Raw genomic sequence first — 19,553 nt, 5'->3', positions numbered from 1 at the left:
CAGTATCTGAGCTACTATTAAAAGGATGACAAAAGCCTTCATTCTTGTTTTTAGCCTAGAATCCCCAATTCAATTATATTTATAAGCAGTGATTAGCTACAATTAGGGTTAACATCTTTAATAGTGTAGTATAAATTCTTCTGATGATGCAGAAGCTAATGTTTCAGGGGCTGAAACACTGGAAGTTAAATAAATATGATGCTGGGGCAGATAAAGTATAACTCATGAAAGTTACAATTCATCTTCTCTAGAGCCCTAGCCACTGTTCTGTTTTCTTTGTCCTCAAAATTAAGGACTATGTAGCAAAAATTAAAGCGTTTAACAAGCACACTCCATTGCAGTTTGTCGTGATAATTTTTTTTTTCCTGGTTTAATAAGGAATTGTTTATTTTTGAGAAAAAGATCTCAAACATCAGGCTGTTCACAAAAAATAACCCATGGTATAACTTTAGAAAACAAATATTAAGACTATTACACTATTTTCCTGTAAGATGCATTTGACATGCCAACTCCCATTCACAAAAATACATGGTTACATTCGGGTTGTAACAATCCCACTCATGTGAAGGAAAACACACCTCTAATGCAAAGCTGCTCTCCGGGTTACAAGGAAATGAGATGCCTCTGCAGTTAGGGAAGCAACTACTGAAATCATGACTGGGAAGAACTGTACTCCCTGCATAACAAGAGATCATTTTGGAGACAGCTGATAAAAACCATACAACTTTTTATTGTTAAGACAAAGAGGTATCAAAATTAAAGCAAAACTTACAAGGTAAGACTTAACGAAACTACTACAGAGCAACAAAGGAAGTGAAAATGGAACTAGGCACAGGGCAATTATGAATTAATGAACACAGGAAGGATAAGGAGGGAGAACAGTGAGAATGTGCAGAAGATTCTAGGGGAGATGATCTGGTTACTTTGATCTCTCACAAGCGCCTAGGTAAATAATAATGGGATAAGATTTCTAAGCTCTACTATGTGCTTAAGAGTCATCCTTCTCATTTGCACTGTCTCTGTCATCTTCTCCTTCCTTGGGCTCTTTTTCATCATCCTTCAACTCCAGCTGGTCATCCCCGCGATCTTCATTATCGTCATCACCCAGTAGGTCACCCTCCTCAGCCGAGTCATCTGCACCGGCTCAGACTCCATCTTCACATTAGTCTCGTCTTTTTTCACAGAGGCACTGCTCTGCTCTTCTTCAGACTTTTCATTCTTCATCTCTACTGCTTGTTTGCTTTGTTCTTTTTCAATTTTTTTTCCAGGCTTTCCAGCAGAGAATCCACTTTTTGTTTTATCCGAGTCAGCTCCTTTTTTGTGGCCTGAAGGTCATCACCTTTCAACTTTCCAGACTTGGAAGAAGATCCCCGTTGTCCACTCTTCGAATTGAATCCACTTTTGCCCCTTCGTGAAGTGTTCCCTGACACACGCGGGCGTTTGGAAGGCACCACAGCTCTAGCAATAGGAGGAGGAGGAGGAGGAGGAGGAGGAGGAGGAGGAGGAGGAGGGGGAGGAGGAGGAGGAGGAGGAGGAGGAGGAGGAGGAGGAGGAGGAGGAGGAGGAGGAGGAGGAGGAGGAGGAGGAGGAGGAGGAACACGAGCTGGGTAACTGTACATCCTGTCATAATAATCCCGTTGAAAGTCATAGTGCAAATCAAATGAGGAACCGTACATCTCTGCTGCAGATCGTTTCACACCCGCTTTTCCTCGGGTCACTTTTGGCTCTACAGCCAGGTTAATATCTAAAACCTGGCCAGCGATCATTCTCCCATCCTCTCCAGCTACAGCAGCTTGGGCATTTCTTTCATTAACATACTGGACAAAGGCAAAGCCCTTATGCACAGAGCAACCCACAACTTTGCCATACTTTGAAAATATGGCCTCCACATCAGACTTCTTGACCACCAGAGTATTGAGATTCCCAATGAAAACACAGGAATGTATGGATCGAGGATCTGTTTTGTTGGTAATATTGCTAGCCATCTCCTTTGATAATGAGGTTTCTCACAAAGCTGAAAATGTAGCTGAAGATCAAAAAAATCTCACAAGAGTTAGGAGAGAAGAGACTGCCTCTCCTACTGAACGTCTACGCCGAGTTGCCGGAGCTACAACAGCAAGGAGCCACACGACCGTTCACTCTGTCTCCTCACAAAATGTCGTGATAATTTTTAATGAGAATTGCTCCAGACTATATCTGACTCCTTATCCAAACACCTTACCAAAGCATTTCTTTCCAAAGTACATATCGTATCACACCCTAACCTAATTCAATGTTCATGGTGTTTATCATCAACAATAGAATAAAACAATCCCTACTGCACCATGCCTTGGTCTTTCTGAAATATTCTCCACTTTTATCACTTTGTGTGTGTGTGTGTGTGTGTGTGTGTGTCTTTCCCTACTTCTTCTCCCATCTGGATCCACTCTCTTTCTGTCTCTCATTACACAAGAACAGGCTTCTAAGAACAACCAAACAACAAAGTGAATCCAGATAGGAGGGGTAGTGTGTGTGTGTGTGTGTGTGTCTGTATTTGTGCATGTGTATTACTCAATATATATAAGTATTAACCTAAACATTCCTGCTTTTATTCTTGACTTGTTTCTATCACTTGAAACATTACTCATCTATTACTCATCCTTTACTCTGAGTGTGTGTATGTGTACACTCATGCACGAATGTGTATGATGTGTATGTGTCTGTCTAGGTGTGTATTTGTGTGCATGTCTGAATGTGTGATGTTAACCCAGGTCTCTGGAGAATCCTCATAAACCACCATCACCATCTCCCTCCTTGGCTTCATTGGACATCATTAGGTGTCTTCTAGGCCTTCACTGTTTCCTTGCAACCTATTTTCTACAAAGAAGGTAAAATCAGTTCTCTGAACCATGAGCTTCCATCTTTCTTACCCAGGGTAAATCTGTACATGGATAACATGAGCGTGCACTGTCAGCTATCCAGCTTTATGTCTGGCTTCTTCTTGGCCCAAATACTCCTCCATTCATCCTTTACTTTTTTCCATCAATTAAACATTACTCATCCAGCTCTTTGCTCCCTCCATTCAGGTTCCCTCTACAATTCAATTTCCCCAAAGGTGCTGTTGTTAATTTACTCACTCCCCTTATGCTCTACCAAATAATCACTACTGTCTAATCTATTCTATTTTTTTCTTTATAACTTTAATATATCTGAAACTATAACAAATATATCATCTTGGGTTTTTTTTTTTTTTTTTTTTTTTTTTTGTCTCTCTATCTAAAAAGGAAGTTTCTGGAAAGAATGAAAGATTGTACTTTGATTTTTTTTATTTATCCTCAATACCTAGAAAATACTTGGCATGTATCTCATTAAATATTTATTGGAATGGATGAATGAATAGTCATTGTCAGAAACCTTGAAGCATGCTGCTTTGATAGCATAATTACAGAATTGCCTCATCATCATTAAGCTGGATATAGCAAATTAAAGACAGCCCCATTTGAAGGAAATGTATTTCATATGTAATGCGAGTAGATTAACATAATGCTCCAGGAGAGAAATTACCGAAGGAATGCACCAAATTTCATTCTCATGTTAGAGAAATCTGTGGGTTTAAATTGTTTGACAAGTTGCTTGACATAACGTAGTCACAAGCACTTTAAAAACCCACCTGAGCAGATTCTCTCATTACATTTTAATCACCCAGAAGAGGATATATTTTTAAGTAATTTGAGCCCAATTCATTTTAAGGAATGAATTAAGATTCTTATTTAAAGAATCCACCCATTCTTCCCTAAATTGGCTGACTACATTCTCCAACTGGACAATCAGTCAAGCGATTCCTCAGGCAGAATATTTTAGTGACAAGAACACAGGACTAGGCATCCAAAGGCTGGCTCTGGCTCACATTACTCATGAGAATCCACACAAAACTGGGCCACACCGGGCAGAAAATAGTGATCAGAACCACATGGCTCAATAAACATTTGCTGCTTCTTTTCAGTAATGATTTACTTTTAAGTACCAGGTGTCGAAGTATTTTTATGGATGGTGTCTAATTGGATTGTTTCTCCCTCTGTTGGGCATGACTTTGTCCCAAGTATATTCTAAATCTTTAAATCGGTACCCCAGCCAGTTCTACAGTCTTCATCTTCATGTGGGTGAGCAACTGGGAGGAAAGTAGGATCACATGCTGAGATCCTTTTGTCAAGCTCCCAGTTGGGGCAGTCTGTCCACGGATTCTGGAATTTCGCACTGACATTATCTTGCTGCCAAAACTTGGACTTAGAAGACTTTCTACAGAGTTTTGTCTTTTGGGTTCTCATTAAAATGAGTCACACATGTGAAGCCCAGCTTAGTGCCCAGCTCATGGTAGAGACCCTTAAATATTAATGCTTTTGCTTCTTCTGGTATACAGCCCTGCTCTTTTGAGCTTATTCCTCAAAAAATAAATTTTCTTTCCACAGGCACTTTAGGTCCCAGTGGATCATTCCACTGAGTACAGGTTTGGAACAAGATGGACGAGTGGGTGTTAGGAAGAATAAATGCTACCATTTTTATAACCACTTCTGGCAACCAGGAGCTGTATCATGCTCCAAATAAACTCATTACAAAAGTTCAGATTCTGCTTGTTAAGCAATTTTTTTACTAAGCCTTTTAGGCTCATTTGATAAATATCCTTATACTTTTATCTACCACATGGGCTTGATTATCCTGGTACAGAAATTTCAGCCCTCACTCACCCACCACCTTTCTCCTCACTAAACAATCTACATGATTAGCAAAAGATAGACGCATTCCTAATTCTTATTTTTAAACAAAAAGGCTTTACATCTTCTTTCTGAGTTAAATAAACATGTGTTTCTCACTGTCTGAACCTGAAGGCATGCCTTACCTGTGTTTTGATCATATTTAACCAAACATCCCTAGACTCTGACACCTTTGATTCAGCTACTCCAAAGCGCTGAAAGGAAACAAATCTCTCCTTACTTGGAGGGATGAGATAGCAGGATTTTCCTCATTTTGAACTGAAGTAACCTTTGAAAGATTAGGCCATATCTTTTGACTGAGAGAAATAATAGTTGTTTTCCATTTATGGTTAATAAAGAAAAAAAATGATGATCGTGGCATCACCCTCCAGAAGGCATGACAATCTGCAGCATTCACAGAGATTTCTTTCTAAATGCATCTGGAAGTGATTCAAGAATCCCATGTAGAAATTAAATATTAAGCTCTTTGATTTAATGCTATTTCTACCTAAATTATAACCGCTAGCCACACCTAATACAGTGACTCTAGTTTTTCCTAAGCAGTTACTGAGTGATACCTCGACACTCAAAGTAAGCATTTTATACTAACCATTCAAAAGGACTTTCAGAGTCCTCACTGAAACCACATCGATGGGTGATGAATACAAGTCCTGCCACAGTAGCCTGTTGCAAGTGGCACAGATACATCTGTAGTCCTGAATACATACCTGCAGTTTCCATTTTATCACAAAGTTCTAAACTCTGACATGGTAATCAAATATAAGCCTTGTAATGTAATATTTTTACCTAGAATGATACTATTGGACCTGCCATGCCCCCTCTCTGTGTCTCTGTCTCTGTCTCTCTGTCTGTCTCTCTCTGTCTCTTTCTCTCTCTCTCTCTCTCTCTCTCTCTCTCTCTCTCTCTCTCTCTCTCTCCCAGTTTCATAAAAAGTAGAAAATATTTGGTGTCTTGTTTTCTTCCTCTCACTGAACAATTTTCTTCCTTTATTAAATGCCAGACTGCATTTCTCCTCTGAATGCCCTACTATTTTAATTAGCGAACTATCGTAATTTCTTCCTGCCCCATCTCCCTATCTTATTTGAGCTGGTTTGATGCTGTTGTCACAGGAATGATACTTGGTTCTGCCCTGTCACAGGGAGGGCTCTTTGTCTCCATGTGAAAACCACATCCATTCTTCTTTATGCTCATAAGTAAGCCAATTAGGAGGCAAGATGAATAAACTCTCACTACCTGCAGGAAAGAAAACTGCAAACTGCTTACTTAAGCTGCACCAGCAAAGGAACCCAGGAGGAACTCCTGATTACTCCAGAAGGTGGGGTGACATTGGAGCAATTGGCAGGAATCCCTGAGAGTGTAAACACTCTAATTTTGTACCTGGCCCAAATATGTCAGAAGTGATCTACCTTTCACACTTGAAGCACCACTCTGTCTAACTGTGGAATGAAGTGGGTTGCATTTGAAGTCAAGTTTTTAAATAAAACTTTCTAAAACTCTTTCAGTCTCTGCCTTCTCATAGTAAGTGGTTCCCGACTTCTTTTTTCTTTGTTGAACTTCTTTGTTGAGTATATGTTAAGAAATATAGACTCATTTTTTCCCCCTAAGGTGTCCTTTGTTCAAGTTTAAGTTGATAAAGATTAGTCAGGCCAATTTTCTTCTCCCTACCTGGAAGTCGAGAAATAGGAATGTATCTGTGACATCATCTTTCTACAGACAACTTGCATGTATGTTCACTCTATCAGAACTATAAAATACTAAAAGAAAAGTATATGTAGAGGCAAGCAGTTGCTGCACATGGTGTTTTCCAAATTCTCACTGTGCTGGTATAGCTCAGCATCCTTACATTTAGATTTGTTGGGCCTTCTTTTCTGAAACCTGTAACGGAGATTAGCAAGAATGTGTGAGAGTTCTATCCTCATTCCCTCTGAATGTATTGGTACATATCCAGACATAAGACAATTCCATTGAACTCAACATAGCAGTGGTATTTTTTATACCACTGAATTTCTTCATATACAAGTTTATGTACTTTTAATTCATTAAATTATTGCATTCTTTTAATCTGTTTTTATCATGTTTATCCTTCAGTTTGCTCTTATGAGTATCATTATAGGCCATTTCACTTATATATTGTCTTTGGAATACCATCTATTTGGAGGATAATGTTAGGTAAACTACATTTCAAATACTGCAAGAAAGTAGCAGCCCCTATTATCAAAAAAAAATTTAATAGTCGTTATGTACATGACTACAAATTATTGCATGCTTGCATAGTATGATAGAAAAATAAACTATGCTATATCATTTAATTTAAGATTACTGATTCATAAAACCATAAAATATTTCTATGTTTCAATGCTTTTTGCCCTAAGATGTCCAGAATGTACTCTCTTTCAACGAAATCAACAATGTTGTGTTATTTCCCAGTATCCAAAAATATCTACTACTGAAATAGACAGTTAAAAATCTTGACATATTAGATCCACTAAAACAGAATTAATTTTACCTTTAATTCTCTGATTCATCAGAACTTCACAACCTCTTTGTCTTTTCATCCTTTACCCAAGCCCCAAGATTGATATAAAAGGAGTTCGTTATGGTACTGTGTAGGAGCTAGAATTCTTGCACCTATAAGGCTCAGGCCTGAGGCTTCTCCAGGCTCTCCCTGTGCCCGCCCAGATTACTAGGCAAAGATAATGTTGCAAGCATTGCTCATACAGGTACAGCTCACCAGAAGCCATGAGTTTGGGTAAGTTTTCCATTTAGTTTTGTAAGATAAGGTTTCTTTAGGACGTCTTCTGTCTTGTTCAATATGTAGTATCTGTTGCACCCATAATAGGCAAATTATGTAACTTTTTAGAGAGCTTCCAATGCTGTGAACAGAAGAAGAAAAGGGAGAATTAAGGTAGTGTGGACTTCAGGGTAAATTTATTACAATGCTTAATAGGTGATTGGGGGATACCACAATGTGAAGAGGACATTTTTAAGAGTTCTTCTCAATTATCATTCATTATCAGCAAAGGGGTGGGGGAGGCATTACCTGAATAGCTTAGTACAGGTAAGTTCTTAAATGTATATCAGTCTCTAGTGTAAGTGTAGAACTGATTTTCTAATATACTACTACAGGAGAACCAGAAATCCATAGCTAAAATGCATACATTACTATCTCAGAAAAAGAATTCCTATTGATCATAGCTAAGCACATCACTCATCTGGGAGTGAGTTCTCACTAGAGAAAACGTTAAGGTGTTGATTTGACCTAAAAAATTTGAGAATTCACACGTTCTTTCAGTAAGCACACACTTTAAAAGTAGAATATACCCAAACGGATCCATTCATTCGTTTGTTTGATTTGCATTCTCCTAACACACCACATTGTGCATGTGTGTGCATGCACACGCACACACATGCATGCACACGCAAACACACACATACACAAACACATCTCTATGTATTTAAACATGGAGTGATCACATTTTTTTCCTCCATTTTGAACACTGGTTTTGATGATGGAGTCAATTCCCACAAGAACTATTTGGATCCTCAATTTTCTTCCTATTAATGATTCACTTATCTGCTTTCATTGTAAAAACGATTAAAGCATATATAATATATACATATATTTAAAGGAATTCTATTTAGTCCCGAGGAATGAAGTGAAAATTATCGTTACTAGAAATAGAAGTGGAAATAAGACTATTAGAAAATATATTTTCAGGAGGCCTTCAACATTGCTTTGATGGAGCAGGATGAGTCTAGATTTTTTAAACAGACCAACTCACTTTGGCCTGGGAAAGGCTGCCAAGGACATCTTACACAAAGGATATGGGTTTGGCATGATCAAAACAGATCTAAGAACAAAGTAGTGCAGTGAAATTTTCTACTTCAGCCCATGTTTCTGCTGATACAGGAAAAAGCATCTGATATACTAGAGACTAAGTACAAGATCTGTAAGTATGGACTTAGCTTCACCCCCCCCCCAAAAAAAAAAAAAACGAAACACAGAATCTTAGGACAGAAATTTCTTGAGAGAATAAGTTGACTGAATGGTTGAAACCAGCTCCTAATACCATATTGTACCAAACACAAGGAAGATGAACACAAAACTAAATCTGTCTGTTCAGATGATTTTATGTCAACTTGACAAAGCTAGTCATCTGAAAGGCACGCCAATTGCGAAAATGCCTCCATAAGTTTGGGATATAGGCACGCCTATAGGGCATTTTTCTTAACTGGTAATTGATGTGGAAGAGCCTAGTTTATTGTGGGTAAAGTCATCCCTGAGCTGGTGGTCCTGGGTTCTAGAAAAAAGCAGGCTGAGCAACTCACACATGGGGACCACAGCAGTAAGCAGCACCCTTCTGCAGCCTCTGCATCAGCTCCTGTCTCTAGGTTTTAACCTGGTTTCAGATCTTGTCCTGATTTCCTTCAGTAATGATCTATGGGTTTGCAAGCATAAGTCAAATAAACTCTGTCCTCCCTAACTTGCTTATGATCATGGTATTTCATCATAGCAATAATAACCCAAATGAAGATGACCTCCTAGAAATAGGATTGTTTTAAACTAGGCAGTAATGTTGACAGATTCTTCTGGCTTGACTGTATTGGCCTTTAAAGGTGGTCAAAACTCAGCCAATTCCAAACTGTTTCAGAATAATTTTGCTCTGGGTTACAAGGCTGAAAACTTCTAACTTCATACCTGTGTAAACAGTAATACTGTTTGGAGGCTCTATCTACCAGAAAGTTAATCAGAACTTTGAAATATCAATAAACCTTGCATAGACAGCTGACAGCAATGCTTACTTTGGCATCACAGCTAAAATTAAGCTGTATTGTAGAATTTTTCTGTCGGCCAACGTAAATAATACTGGTTTAATTGGAGTGAATTATATACAGGCCCTTCAACCAGGAACCGAATTGAGCCTGTCAGCTTTAATAGATTGAAAGAACTCTAATAAGGAGGTCACAGGTTGGGTTGGGATTTGAACTGGATGCTTAATGTGTTTTCGAGTAGCACACCAGTTGTCTCTGGAAGTTAAACAAACCTATTAGGTTTGGGCCTTAAAATTCCATGAAATTTCAAGTGTGAACTTTTTATTCATATATATATATATATACAATTCTTCCCACACTGAAATCTAGACCTTACAGTTCATCCTAAAGAAAGGTCCTTGAAGGTAAACCTGGAAATTGTCATGTTCATGCTGCATTTCAATTAAGTTCTGCAGAATTAATTTAGATACGCTCCTTAGCAACATGTTAATGACCTGACACCCCAGGTTGGACATCGAGTCCCACATATCCCACTCCACTTTTTCATGACCTCTTGTTATATAAATCTTCATACTGTAGTAAAACCATTGATTTTGTATAGGTGTAAAATAAATTCACCATATTTCAAACAACAACAAAATACATTTCTAAAAACACATGCTTTCTTGAATGAAGTATCAATTTGAGGTATAAATAACCGATGAGTTGCTTATTTCTTTCATTTTAATGTATTTTTGATTATTTGACTAAGAAAAAGCCAGTAGGATAGTCTGATTCAATGCAGTGTGAAATGATTTTTGAAATGAGAAGGTCTGTAAGGGGTTAGAACTTCAACAAGAGAACATATAAGAAGCCCTTGGGAAAAGAGTGTATGGTCATCAACAGATAATCCCTGGAAGGGCTATAGTCGTGTCTACACATGTAGCTCTTTGAGTCAGTCTGAGCCCTGCATTCTCCTCCTGCTGCCTCAGTGCTTTACAGTTCCCTTTCTTCTCAAGTCCAGTCATAAGCTCAAAAAAAAAAAAAACAAAAAAAAAACAAAAAAACCACAGAATGAAAGCACCTTTTATTTATTACTCTGATTTAGGAAATACTGCAAATCAGGAGTACAATAAATATAAAAGACATTTTTCTACCTCTTGAAGTTTTTACTGCCTGAAGTCTAGGGGAAGCATTTTCCTACAGTATCAGGCTAGTGATTTACCTCTTCTACTCTACAAACAAGACATGTTGCTTCTGGGTACAGAATATAATCTAGTCATCTGAGTCTTTGCAGCTTGCAAGAAATACAACTCTATATCTTGAGTCATCGAGTCTTGTTAGATTAAAAGTTTTGACATTCTGTCACCTAATATGAGTGTGTGTGTAATATATAGTATACATAACACACATACGCACACACATATACACATATGTATATGCTTAAAGTGTATTAGTTCTGAGTATGGAACTGGATAAATCTCTGTAAATTAGTGTGCTACTTGTAGATGTTATATCAAAGTTTTCTCTTTTTTTGTAGTGTCAAAAGAAAATTTAAAAACTCTTGTGGATATGTTCTAGAAACAAATAGACGCCATTTCAGCAAGTTGGGAAATGAAAAGTAGGTTTGAGAGAATGTGTTTAAAATAAGCAAGCTATATATTAAACATGCTTTGTGCCTGTAACACAGGAGCCAAGTGAAGTACTGTAAGCCAGACAGTACTTTTCCCCTTCTGCAAACATTTTTGCTTCTTTTGCTCTTTTTTTAGAACTGAATCCACAATTGGTTGTAGAAAAGCTATTTAACTGCAAAATCTCAGTGAGCAGTACTGTTCTAAAATTGAAAGGAGTAGTCTCTGAGGAAGCAAACTAAATATTGTGTGAAGAATTTCTCTCTAGGGTCAACGTTTCCCATTTCCAGTTTCTTACAACTCAGCCTTCTCCGAGGAAGCTTACTAATACTTTCATTTATAACTTGAATGATGCTTCTGACAACTTCCCTGACCTGCCACTTTCTCCTGTTCCTGTACAAGGGATTACAGATGCTACTATGACCAAAAGAGAGATTTCTCTGAATTTCGGACATTAACTTTACTACAGTGAACTACTACTAGATAGAAATAAACAATCATGTTTCCCCGGGCATATTTGTGGTTTTTCAAATAGAAACAGTAAACACAAAAAATCCCAAATAGAAAATTGTTTTCCACTGAAGTATTAAAGGGTCACGTATGTCAACAGTGTGTATTCAGCTCCCTCTGGCTGGTTGCTGGCACTGTACTAGGAGTTTTAATGTTCTAGATTATATGTTTAGTTGAATTCCCACTGCATTATATTTAAAGAGGTCACTCCCAACAACAACTTACAGTTACTTCAGAGTTGTGTTTCATGTGTTTGATGATGCAGGAAAGGATGTGGCTCATGCTCTCCTTTTCTAATGATGGAGGTTACTATGGAAGCAGTTCCTGCAGCAATGATGGGATCAGAATTCAAAGCTAGCCTCTTTCACTCAAATCTAGAATTCCTTTAATACCTTTTGTTCTGACCACATACACCTGGATTGATAAAGGCAAGAACCATGAAGTCATAGACAGTATTGTAACTGCTTTTCAGGGTAAAAGGACCCAATGTATAAGTTTAACACTTGCTAAGATTACTTTTATAATGCCATCCTCTGGAAAAGTCACAAATATTCCTGAAGCAAAACATGGTCATTTATTTCCACTCTGTATCATTTCAAAGGTGTCTTTCCTATCATAATCCCTAAAACAAAATCTACTGTAGTTCCCATAAGACTAAATGATAAAGAATTCCTTCTCATTTATATATTAACTTTTAAGACCCACCTGGCAAAGACCACTTTTTATACAAGAATACAACAGGTCTTTTTGAACAGGGAATTGATGGAGTAAGATTCCATTGCAAGAAAATGTTTGATTTATTCAGAAATTAGAATTCTGTTCCTCTCAGACCCACATTTTCTTTCCTGCTCTGCTTTATAAGATGTCCCTGCAACTGGTTTAAATTCTCTTCAGGAGCAAAGCTTGTGATGAGTCTATGGGCAGAATTACTATGAGCATTTTCACTAAAAATTTATTATTTTCATTTGTTTTTCTTATACAGGGATAAGAGAATAAATTAAGAACAGGTATCTTTGTACTAAAATAAAATTATGTTAAAATAACCCAACTAAAGAGGTGAAATTCATTGAATTTTCATAAAGCTGAAGTTTCCATGATTCTCAATGATAGAATTCTGTATCTGTGTCTAAAACTAAAGGCAATGTCATGTTACCTGCAAATAAATAGAGCTTCAGGTGCAGCCCCTACATGTTCTTACAGCTTTGTGATTCATCCAATGTATGAGACAGGTGAAAACCATGACCACTTATTGCTTTGTTCATTCTTGGCCGACTGTCTCCCAATGCCAACAAGAAAACTGGATTCACAGGAGGGAGAAATGAAAGTTAAGAGGTGGATAGACAGAGAAGTTAAGGGGTTTGAACCAACTGATTGTATTCTTTTTTTTTTCTTCATTTTTATAGGTTATTTTATTTATTTACATTTCAAATGTTATCCACCTTCCATGTTTCCCCTCCACAAACACACCATCCCATCCTCCTTCCCCCTGCTTCTATGAGGGTGCTCCCTCCCTCCCATACACCCCCCACTCCTGCCTCACAGACCTATCATTCCCCTATGGGCATCCAGCCTTCACAGGATCAAGGGCCTCCCCTCCAATTCTTAACAACTTCAAATTCTGACTTCTCTCCTAGATCTGGACCCATATTTATTTAAGAAACCACAATCAGAACTGATCAAAGCAAGTCTTAAAGACTACATTTAAGTTAGATGTTGAAAAACAATCTTGTGGGCATGAATTGTTGGTCATTTTCAGATTTAACATTCATAAGCCATAGATTTAATTTAGACAAAACTTCACCTCAGGGGCTGGCATGGTGGTTTAACAGTTCAAGTCACATGCTGGCAAGCCTGGTGAAGTGCGCTTGAGCTGTGTAACCCACACAGTGACAGAGAGAACTGACTTTGACTATATATAGGCTTGGACTAGCAAGGCGACATAACAGGTTAAAGCACTTGCTACAAAACCTAATGATCTGAGTTCACTTCCTGGAATCTACATAAGGGTAGAGAGAGAATAAACTCCCACAGCAATCCTCTTACCTGTACACACTATACACATATGCCATGGCATGTGCATGCACACAGAGAACACACACAATAATAACCTTTTTTAAAATTTATCCCACATTGTCTGACTAGAGGTGACTATACTAGTGATTGATTTGATTGTCTTGCATAATGTGGTAGAGCGAGGCACTTCTTCATTGGTCATTATCACCCCTGAAGACAGGTTTCTTTTAAATGTTAAAGATGTGTATAGCGCCACAACATATAAACATCTCCAGTAACAGTACTTTGTGCCACATTGCAGCATAGATATTTACACATTTATTATGTATTATAAAAACCCTAATCAAAGTCACAATATAAAATGCTAAATAATTTAATACTGATTAGATTGTAGACTCCTCTGATACAGAAAAAAATTAAATCACATGTCTCTATTGCAATGTTACCACACAAATTAAAATTTTTACCTGGAATGCTTTCTACTTTATGTCAAAATGCACAATATATTTTGTCAAAAAAAAAAAAAAAATCCATAGTCTATTTTCCTCATTTCAAAAGCAAATCAATTTAATACAAAATTTAATTTAATACAAAAGTAGACTTTAGCTAATAATGGTTTTTTGCTAGAGTGCTAGCACATAAATATACTAGAACAAATATTGATCAAAACCTAATGAACACAGTCCCCATGGCAATACAGCTGGGAAGACCCTGACATTGCTGATAGATGCTAATGGGAGAGGAAGTTCTGTGGTCTCTAAAACCACTAATAGGACCGTTTCATCACAGAGGAACATGGTTTTCACCAAGAACTCAAAGACTAAGTTATTTGGTGTCTTACTTATAAAACAGTGTCTGAGGATTTCAAAGGAAATACAAAACAAAAACTGAAACTTGTGGGTGGCAGAGACACAAGTGATGAGCTGAGACAATTAATCAAGTCACAAAAGACTTAATAGCAACTGCAAGGCAAATTGCAATCAATGAGAAGAAATAAGCTTTTGAAGACTTTCACAGGAGTATAAAGGAAAGACAATCATACCGTCTGTCCATTTATAGGGGCAAAAAAAATAACGGGATCTGTACATCTAAGAGGCAGTATTGGAAAGTTTGCCTACAAAACATGAAGAGGAACATGTTGCAAACACTCTGAAATGAAACCTGTGTGATCTGGAAAACTTTCAGATATGTTGTATTAGCTAGATGTTCTGAGTTTGTTTCTGAAATTTAAAAATAATCCAGATGAAGGAAGAAAGGCAAACTCTTTGAAGGGAAAAGACTTAAGATTTCAAAGGAAATAAGAAGTCAAGGGCAAAAGCAATACTAACAAAATTAATACGAGAACACAAAATCGCATACATGCTGATTTAGATGCAGTGGGGTTTTAATTTGGCAGGAGGGTAATTTTTTGAGTTTTTTCATTTCTTTCTTTTCGTTTTCTTTTCCTATGTTGATTTAAACTGAATTTAAGTGAAGAAGTGGAATGTAAGTAAGTGTTGGGGTCCACACTAGCCCCACCCACGTTGGGGCGGCCAAAATAATGTTGCAGCCCAGGCAAAATGTTGAGGCCCAGGCAGACCCACGTTTGGGCGGCCACTGTATCCCGGCCCAAGCTGCCGCTCCGGTCCGCGGGTCGGGGTTCAGCAAGAGCGAGGGTGAGGGCAGACTTGAAGAATGGAGACCAGACAGGGTGTGATTCAATCAGTCTCAGAAGAATAAATCAGTTTATTCTTCAGTCTCTCTTCCTCTAAGTGTCTCCTTCTCTGTCTACTCTGTCTGCTGTGTCTGATTCTGTCTGGAGCCAAGTGTCTTCTACCTAATGTCTGATGTGTCTGATTCTCTGATCTCAATCTGATTCTGATCTGTTCTGTCTCTGCCTTTTATATGTCTTACTTCTAAGCCATGCCTCTAAGTTACACCTTTAATCATGCCCTTAGGTCTTGTCTCTAACTCTGATCTCTATACTTCTAAGTCATACTCTTTAAGTCACACACCTTTAATCTCACACACCTTTAATCTCAAGGTATCTAAACCAAGATTATCAGAGTGTGCTCAGCTGTTGTAGGCTATTGTAATCCAAGTCTCATGTCAGGGTATATGGCTCAAGATGGCTGCAAAGCTGATAGCCGCTTTCTGCTAAAAGTTGGCCCCCAACAAGTAAGGGCATGAAGAAATAAATCCCCAAAGTTGCATGAGCATAGAACTGTTGCATGAAAAGGCACGTGTATAATACAGCTGTTCTGTGTCAAATCAGTGAAGGAAAGGAACAAGTCAAAGTAGCCATTAGCCTGAGAAACTGGTATGTGTTGGAATTTAGGAAAACTATGCATACAGACAAAGTGTGGGGAGCCTTGAGTGTGTGAAGTTCTGAGTGAATATATGCTATTAACATGAGCTGGCCATGTCACAGACCCTCACCTGAGACCCAAGAGAAAACTGCAAGGTGAGTCTCAGAGCTAAATGTGTGGATATTGACAATATGTGCAGAAAATGGCCACCATAATCCCTGCCCTGCCACCCCCCCCCCAAAAAAAAAAAAAAAAAAAAAAACCACCACCTCCACTGGATATTTACAGCCTGGAGACTGTTCTGCTATAGAGACTGCACCAACAGAGATTAGGCAAACCAGTTTCCCTTTTATTGGTTTTTCAAGATTGGGTTTTTCTGTGTAGCCCTGGCTGTTCTGGAACTCACTCTGTAGACCAGGCTGGCTTCAGAAATCTGCCTGCCTCTACCTCCCAAGTGCTGGGATTAAAGGTGTGTGCCACCACTGCCTGGCAAGCCTGTTTCCTTAATCCAGCTGTATAGAAACACTGCTTCCTTGTTAATCTGTCTATAATAAACACATTCCTATGTACAGCTGTATGCGATAGCGCTGCCTAAAAATTCAACTAAGAGTATCACATTTCCCTGTCAGGCCCATCCTTGGAAGCCATATAAGGATTTAGCAACCAACAAACAGAACTCTTCATTCTTATTTCTTTCAAAGGCAAATGAAGCAGATTTTCATTGGAACAGGCGAGACAAACACTGAAAGTTTCAAGTGCTTTCCTGGGCTTGGGAAAATAACTGTTCCAAATCAGGTCAAATGTTTCAACTCATGATTCAGGAATGTTGAACTGAAGGCATTCTATTTAAGATTTACTTTCTAAAAATGGAATATGACAAGCCCAGGAATTAAAAGATACTATTAAAGATAGCAGGCAGCTACATATACTGTGCCATGCTTAAAATCATGGGGAGAACCGTGGCCGAGTTCATTTGATTACATTGATGCTTCTTAGAACTTCCTCCAAGTTGCCTTGGTAATGAGACTTCTCATGGAGAAAAGAAGTGAATAACAGGGCCTTAAGTGATGCATAGTCCAGTTAAGCCCACCATCTTCTATGCCTTCAGATACACACAAGCGCTATTAGTGTCAGTGTAATGGCACAGATCTTTATGCTTGGTGTGCAGTTGTATGGGACGGAATCTAAAGTCAGAGACATGTTAACATTAATTTTCCTAATGGCTTTGGATGACAAACAAGCTTGACTTGCCGGCCAATGCCACAGCCTGTCACCTTTCCAGTTCCTATCATTGACTGCCCATAAAGGAAGTGCAAAGATTTTGGAAACCAGAGGAGGACCCAATAAATTTCTCAGATAAAAGTGTGGATTCATTCTTAGTTATTGTTTAGAAATCTTGGCAGTAAAACTGATACAAGGAAACTGCATATCAGGAAATTTTGGTCCAATTTTTAAAACTAGTTAGAAACAGTAGATTTCACTAGCCTAAGACGTCAATGGTGACAACTTTCCAGAATCCAGGGAGGAATATGGTACCAAGTGAATTAGCAAAATCTCCAAGAAGTCACAGTAACAAAAGAACAAATTGCTTTCACCTTTCTTCGCTTCCCTAGTCTGGTAAATTTAGGCAGTATCTAGATTTTTGTGGGGTTTTAATAGAGTTCTCATTGTCTCCTCAGAAACAAGTGTTATTGAGAGAACGTACAAGTGCATTTAGAACTTACGAGTGCATTTAGTTAGGAGCATTGAAGTAATGTTAAGAATATATATATATATATATATATATATATATATATTCAGTTGTTATAGTCTAGTGAAAATGGTAAAGATGCTTGTGACAGAAAACATGTTTATGCACAACCACAAAATTAACAGTTAAGGGAAGAGAACTAAGTGAAGTTAGTAGCATTTCAGTACTTGTGGTATAACAAACAACTCATAACATCCCGACTGTCTATAATAGGAGCTCTAAAACAGTGTGTTTCCTCATCCTAAAATCCCAATAAATATAACAACAACAATAATACATGTACTCTTGCCATTTTCTCAACCTTTTGTCCAAGGTCGTATTTATCACTTAATTGAAGTCTGCTGTCGCAAGTTTACAAAATGCCTGTGTGTAGCACCGTGCTTAACTTAAAAGAGGAAACTCACCAGTCTCAAAAACTTCCAGAATTCTATACTGAAGACCTCACTGTGAACTGCCCAGAGCCACTGCCTCCCTCCACAGATACCATATAAGCACATTACATACATAGGCTTTTAGTGATAAAGGGTGATGTTATTACGTTTATGCCATTTCAGCCTCCCTGGTTTGTGAACATGTGAACATCCTTTGTATTCACATTCACCTGCTCTGACATTTTTATTCAAAGCAAGTAGAAGCGACAAGCAACCCAAGAGGCCTGACAGATTTGATGTTTCAGAGGTGGTTTTGAACGGCTCCTCGCCCCAAAGCAGGGCTCCTCCTGAGTGGTATCAGCGCTGAGCATCTAAGGCTGCTACTGAGCTCCGGAGGATTGCACTGCCTGGAAGGGTAAACTGATTCCAGATTTAAGCTCACGGAGTCAAACAAATTATTCTGAGGTCTTATCAATAAACAGAAGCCCTGTAAAGAGAGACCTATTTTATCTCCCCTCTTTCTTCTCTACTAATCTTACCAGCTTAGGAGCTTGTGTTCTCATCTAAAAGTGAGTTTGCAGCAGAAAGGTCGTTATCCATGCTGCTGACTGCTATATAGAATCCTGCTAAGGTTCAAACATACAGGAAGATTAATGGAAGCGGCCCCATTTGCCAAAAGTTAGAATCATAAATTTGCCTGAAGTAGGTTTTTCTTTTTCTGTTCCTTGTAGAAAGGGGACTAGTGAGCAAATTAAAGCCTTTCCACAGCTCTCTCTCTCTCTTCTCCCTCCCTCCTTCCCTCCCTCCCTCCCTCCCTCTCTCCCTCTCTCCCTCCTTTCCTCCCTCTCCCCTCCTCTCCTTCCCCTGCCCACTCTCACCTTTTCCCTCCCCTCCTCCCCCTTGCCCCCTCCTTCTCCCTTTCTTTCTCTCTCCCTCCCTCTGAGACTTCAGGGAAGGAATACTTTCTATCAGCATTATTGCTTCCGGAGACTGTGCTTATCTCAGAGTTTTCCTCCTAGCAAGGCACAAAGCTGATTCTGGCTGACCCAGACAAGGGCCCTCTGCTCTGGGACTTAAAGCATAAGCAGGGAGACAAGGTGGCAACAGAAGAGGAGCATGCTGGGAAGCAGCTAACCTCCCTCGGTGGAGTCTGAATGTTAAGACACATTACTTTGTAGTACAAGCTTTGTGAGCCCCAAGGGACCACCGTTTAAGAAAAAAAGAGTAGATTGTGGGGCTGACTGTCTGATGGCATCTCTCTAAAACGCAGTGGAAGCTTAGTGGGCAGGTGAGCTATAATCTCAACGTTTTTAAACACAACCTAACGCAGTGAAAAGGCCATGAAATTTTTTTAGTTGCCCTATCCACAGACAAATGGATATAGCCAAAAGTTAGACAGCATGAAAAACTTTAAAAACAAATGTTAAATATCCAAACCCGAAATTGCTTGCCTCCAATAGGCAACTTAGCAATTCATTGCTATGAGAATG

The 19,553-nt window shown here is 38.6% G+C and overlaps 1 pseudogene; it reads right to left on the bottom strand.

The window, feature by feature from the left end:
• Positions 1-970: 970 nt before the first annotated feature.
• Positions 971-2,057, bottom strand: LOC117721635 (heterogeneous nuclear ribonucleoprotein C pseudogene; annotated as a pseudogene).
• Positions 2,058-19,553: the final 17,496 nt, after the last annotated feature.

This window comes from Arvicanthis niloticus, chromosome 16 (assembly GCF_011762505.2).
Source record: "Arvicanthis niloticus isolate mArvNil1 chromosome 16, mArvNil1.pat.X, whole genome shotgun sequence".
Classification (NCBI taxonomy): Eukaryota; Metazoa; Chordata; class Mammalia; order Rodentia; family Muridae; genus Arvicanthis; species Arvicanthis niloticus.
Note: the sequence above shows the minus strand (reverse complement) of the source record. Positions and strands in the feature narration are given on the sequence as shown.